The 5,976-nt window shown below is 48.1% G+C and overlaps 1 long non-coding RNA gene across 1 annotated transcript; it reads right to left on the bottom strand.

Annotated features, from left to right (window-relative positions):
* Positions 1-2,036: 2,036 nt before the first annotated feature.
* LOC131960758 (uncharacterized) lies at positions 2,037-3,552 on the bottom strand. Its single transcript, XR_009389744.1, has 3 exons — positions 3,460-3,552; positions 3,194-3,369; positions 2,037-3,119 (listed from the first exon to the last, which is right to left on the bottom strand). It is a non-coding gene; the product is annotated as an uncharacterized LOC131960758 (long non-coding RNA).
* Between the last annotated feature and the right edge of the window lie 2,424 nt (positions 3,553-5,976).

Genomic DNA, 5,976 nt, shown 5'->3' on the forward strand with positions numbered 1-5,976 from the left:
GGCGTCTCGCCATAAAACACGAGATTGTTATAACTTTTCCATTCTTTGTCCAATCTGGTCCAAACTTCTCATGCTTCATCAGAGTCCAGCCCTTAACACTTCTAAATCAGAATATTTCATAAAGCCCCGCCCCTTATGCTTTATCCACGCCCCCTTTCATAAAATGACCACGTTGCATACTTTACATAACTCCTCGGACAGATTTCACCCCATGGACTTCAAACGTGGTCAGTACCATCACAAGGCCTTTGGGATCAAAAGTTGTATAAATCTTTATCACTTGTCACACTATGTGGGCGTGGCATGGCGGCAAAATATGGCATCTCGCCATAACACACGAGACTGGGTAACTTGACCATACATTGTCCAATCTGTCCCAAATTTCACACACGTGATTAGGGTCCAGCCCGGAACACACCCACGTGTCAATATTGACACACAGTCATAGCGCCCCCTGCTGGCAACAGCAAGTAACATCTTTTACGCCTAGCCCCAGCAGTAGGTTTCACGTAGAGACACGAAATTTGGTACACACGTGTTTCATGTGGAGACGCACCAAAAAGCCTCTTGGACCCATACCTCAAACCCAACAGGAAGTCCGCCATCTTGGTTTGAATATTGCACTTGTCATCGATTTTGGCCATTTCCAGGTAACATACTTTAACGAACTCCTCCTACAGATTTCATCCAATTCTCTTCAAACTTGGTCAGCACCATCACAAAGCCTTTGGGATCAAAAGTTGTATAAATCTTTACCGACGGTCACACTATGTGGGCGTGGCATGGCGGCAAAATATGGCGTCTCGCCATGAAACACGAGACTGTATAACTTGACCATACATTGTCCAATCTGTCCCAAATTTCTCACACATGATGAGAGGCCAGCCCTGGACACACCCACACCCACACCCAATATTGACACACAGTCATAGCGCCCCCTGCTGGCTACAGCAAGTATTTTGTTTTACACCTACCCCGAGCACAGTGGTAGGAGACACGCCATTTGGGACGCATAGGGACTGAGCCCACAGTGCTGTACCCGATATGGCCTCCCCCGACGTGCGCTACCCGGACGTGCCCTACCCGGACGTGCCCTACCCGGACGTGCCCTCCTCCGACGGCTCCACTCTGCGAGGGCCCGTTCAGTACTGCGCGCAGTCCTAGTTATTATTATTATTATTATATTATTATTATTATTATATTATTATTATTAAGAGTAGTATGTTCGCTGTCTGTTAGAAAGACCTCCAGATATCTGGAGATAAATGTAAATGTGTTGTTGGGTCCTCTTGTGTGTGGGTCTTTGTGCATCCTGGGGACCCTAAACAGTCTGTGAGCTGCATAAATGCATTCAGACTAGAGACCTGGAGCATCCAGACGAGAGACCTGGAGCTTTCAGACTAGAGACCTGGAGCATTCAGACTAGAGACCTGGAGCATTCAGACTAGAGACCTGGAGCATCCAGGCTAGAGACCTGGAGCATTCAGACTAGAGACCTGGAGCATTCAGACTAGAGACCTGGAGCATTCAGACTAGAGACCTGGAGCATCCAGGCTAGAGACCTGGAGCATTCAGACTAGAGACCTGGAACATTCAGACTAGAGACCTGGAGCATCCAGACTAGAGACCTTGTAGCGATGCTGTCATAATTCCGGGAACGCCCCGGACTCCAGCACGCCCTCTGTGCAGCCAATCACAGAAATGCCGGTAGGATAATTCAAAATGGCGGCCCGCAGCTACTGAGGAGGAAGAGATCTAGTGGTTCAGTGTTTCTGCTCCGTAACTTGCCAATCCCTGGCAGCGAGTTTGCAGTCCGTATATATTTTGTAGTGCTCGTTTCTTGTGGATTTACCCCTGGCTCCCAAACTCCTGGCCTCTACCCGACGGTCTTCCTCCGAAGTCCGCCGGCAACCGGGAGGTAAAGCCCCGGTCAAAGCTGGTGTATTAGCCGCCGGAGGCGCCACTTAGGTTGAGTTTTGTGTGACCAACTTTTATTTTCAAAAACTGACTCTTTTGTTTATTGGGTACCTGAAAAGGACTATTTTTTGTTTGGAAGGAAGAGACTTATTTTGGTATTTTGGGCTGTGTCAAGTATGGGTTGTATTTTGGGCACTGAATTGTATAATACACTGTGTTGAATTGCTATATCTTGTGTGGTGTGTTTTGTGATTAAGGGGTCGACTTTGACAAAGGTGACTTAAGTCTGGTTGTTAGTAGGGTCCATGCATGGTTAGGCATGGGTCCTGTGTAAGGTTGACAACTAAAAAAAATACAAAGAAAATTGTCAGATTAGCTCTGACTGGCACCCCGGCACTGTCTAACCGCTACATAAAAAGTGGCACCCCAGTCTAAAGGCCACTTACTAACAAACCAGTTTGGACCGAAACCACACCCTGGCTTCTACACAAAACAAAGGACCTTAAAACAGAAAAAACACACTTTTGCACCAAGATTTTTATTTTCCAACAAGCTTGCATGGCTGAGCTGTTGGATTTGGTGGATCTCTGCTGGGAAGCAGGGCCCTCTGGTGGCCAGGAGGACCAATTGCAACTTCCTCTCCTCTCCACCACTCAGGAATGCCCTGGCCAGGATAAAATGCCCTCTGCTGGCACGGAGGAACACATGCAACTCCTCCCATCTGCTGACCTTGGAACTCTGCCCCCTCCTGGTCAAAATAATTCAATGTCTGGACAGGAGAGTAAAAATAACAACACAAATGTATCATTACTGGACATGGAATTCACAGGAAATACAACTCTCACTCCTCCTCTGTTAAAACCTCCAGAACCAAGAATCGAGCAAACCTTGGCGGATGTGGAAAAAATCAGTAAAGAGAGGAATTGCCTAATTCAGCAATGGAGGACAGAGCAACAATTGCATGATTTGAAAATGCTGGACACCCTGTCTGCCCTTAAAAATTCGTTTTCAGAAGTACAAGAAGAAGGACAGCAGCAAATGAGGGAGTGTTTAAATCAGCATACAGAGTATCTCAGGGTGCAGTTCGCAGACACACTCAAATGGAGACTCCATCATCACCATACAGAGATGCTTAAGGACATCAGGGACATCATGACCCCAATGGTGGCCACGGTCACACACCTAAGGGAGGAAATAACAACCTGTAATGAACAATTACACAGCATAGTTGAGGAAGTTAGTACCCTCAAAGAACAAACCCTCAGAGCCCCACAACCTTCATTGCAATCTGCTACAGTACAGACTGCCGCTGTTCTTCCTCCACATGTCCCGGGCTTCCAACCCACAGTACAACCTGAGAGGGAAGCTCGGCTGCGATTGCACTCCACCATAAATCCAGGTTATTGTCCAGAACCTGTTCTATCGCCAGCTGACTCTCCTATCCAGGGAGATCTGAGGGGAAGATTAATGGGGAGGAGCCCAATTAAATTACAGTTTCCTTGTTTTGGCCGAGTTGGAGATTGTACTGACCCTCTCACTTACCTGGAACAGTGTCGGGACTATCTGGCCTTAAACCCTCTCACAGATGAGGAACTCCTAGCCACCATGCGCAACGTCCTGTTTGGAACAGCTCGTGATTGGTGGGATGTGGGGAGGCTGAACACATCTACCTGGAGGGAATTTGAAAATAATTTCCTGTCAGCATTTCTCTCTGAGGACTACATGGATGAGCTGGAGGAGCGGATAAAGTCACGGGTGCAAGGAAGTGAGGAAAGCATACGGGACTTTGCTTACATGTACCGAGCCCTCTGCCGCCGATGGAAAAATGATATCTCAGAGGAAAAAGTCATCCATCCATCCAGTCAACAGCGGCTACTGGCAGTGCTTGATGGATGAAGACAGCAAGGACAAAACCGCCTTTACCTGTCCTTTTGGCCTGTATCAGTTTAAGGTCATGCCCTTTGGCCTAAAAAATGCACCAGCTACCTTTCAAAGGTTGATGGAAATCACCTTGGGAGAGTTGAAGGGCAACATCTGTTTTGTGTACCTGGATGACATCATCATATATTCACCATCTTGGGAACAGCATTTTCATGACCTCCAGGCTGTTTTCCAGAAGCTCAGAGAGGCACAGCTGACTGCTAATATGAAAAAGTGTAACTTTTTCCAAACCTCCCTCAAGTTCCTGGGTCATATTGTGTCGGCAGCAGGAATTCAGGTGGATCCGGAAAAGACCAAGGCAGTAGAGCAATTCCCAGTACCTACTAACATGAAGGCCGTCCAGCGGTTCCTGGGCATGTCCGGTTGGTATCATCGGTTTGTCCCTAATTTTTCTCAGCTGGCAGAGCCACTGAACGCACTCAAGCGTAAGGGAGCCAAATTCAAGTGGACACCCGAGTGCCAGTCTGCCTTTGATTCCCTGAAGACGTGTCTGATCTCTCCACCCATCCTGGGGCATCCAAACTTCAACCTCCCATTTGTTGTCTACACCGATGCCAGTGATGTTGGTCTTGGAGCTGTGCTTGCCCAACAAACAGGTCTGGGGATGGAGGAAGTCCTGGCCTATGGCAGCAGAAGCCTGAATGAGGCAGAGCGTAACTACTCAGCAACGGAAAAGGAGTGTTTGGCTGTGGTGTGGGCATTGGAAAGGTGGAGATATTACCTGGAAGGGAGATCCTTCATGGTAGTCACTGACCATTCTGCCTTGTTATGGGTTTTTAAAACTCAGAGACCCAGTGCACGCCTCACTCGTTGGGCCCTGCGGCTCCAGGAATTCACCTTCACTGTGGAGTACAGAAAAGGGAAATATAACACAGTGCCCGATGCTTTATCCAGGGCTCCTCATGACCTCACCAGCACCAACGGCTTACCATCTGACTGTGCCATCCTGTTGTCGGTCAAGGGGGACGGGGGAAAGGTTCTGCCCATCTCGGATGACCAGATATGGAAGGCTCAGCAGCACGACCCAGACTGTCAACGCCTGTACCAAGCTGTGATGGAGGAGGGAGAAGTCACATTAACCGATTCCACTAGATACACCATTTTGGAAGACAAGGTCTATCGAGTACTACATCTGCCACATAAAACAGTCTACCAAATATTCATACCTGGAAGTCTCCGTCCCCAGCTACTACAAATGTTCCATGAGGACCCTTTGGCCGGTCATCTTGGCAGGTACAAAACCTACAAAAGGTTGCAGGCACTAGTATATTGGCCAAGAATGGGCTTAGACGTGAAAAAGTATGTTCAAGAATGTCAAGTGTGTCAGCGGTACAAACCAGAGAGCCGTAAAACAGCGGGGAAGCTGCAGCAGACTGTGGTGAGTGCACCCTGGGAGATGCTGGGAGTGGACTTGATGGGCCCCTTTCCAAGGAGCTCCAACGGAAACATCTACTTGTTAGTCTTTGTGGATTACTACACTCGTTGGGTGGAGTTCTACTCTCTGAGAAAGGCTACTGCAGAGACTGTATCAAAGATACTCACACAGGAAATCCTCACCAGATGGGGTGTTCCTGATTACCTCCTATCTGATCAGGGACCCCAGTTTGTCTCTTCTATCTTCAAAGCTACCTGTGAAAAATGGAGCCTTAGACAGAAAATGACTTCGGCTTACCACCCACAAACCAACCTGACGGAGAGAATCAACCGGACATTAAAAACCATGATCGCCTCCTATGTAGGAGAAAACCATAAACTCTGGGATAAACACCTGCCAGAATTCCGTTTTGCCCTCAATTCAGCCATCCAGGAATCCACCGGGGTCACCCCTGCCGAACTCAACCTTGGCCGACTCCTCCGAGGACCTGCGGATACCCTGCTCCAGCCAAGGCCTGCCACTCCTGATTCCTTGTGCTACAAAACCTTGGGAAAAATGCAGGATCTTACCGACCTTGTGCAGAACAATCTACTAAAAAGTCGAGAAAGACAAAAACGGAATTATGACAAAAATCACAGAGACCAACAGTTCCAGGAAAAGGACAGAGTCTGGCTCCGTTCACACCCATATTCAAAAGCAGAAAAATCATTTACTGCAAAACTGGCTCCAAAGTGGCTGGGTCC

The sequence above is a fragment of the Centropristis striata genome, chromosome 22 (genome assembly GCF_030273125.1).
Source record: "Centropristis striata isolate RG_2023a ecotype Rhode Island chromosome 22, C.striata_1.0, whole genome shotgun sequence".
NCBI classification, from domain to species: Eukaryota; Metazoa; Chordata; class Actinopteri; order Perciformes; family Serranidae; genus Centropristis; species Centropristis striata.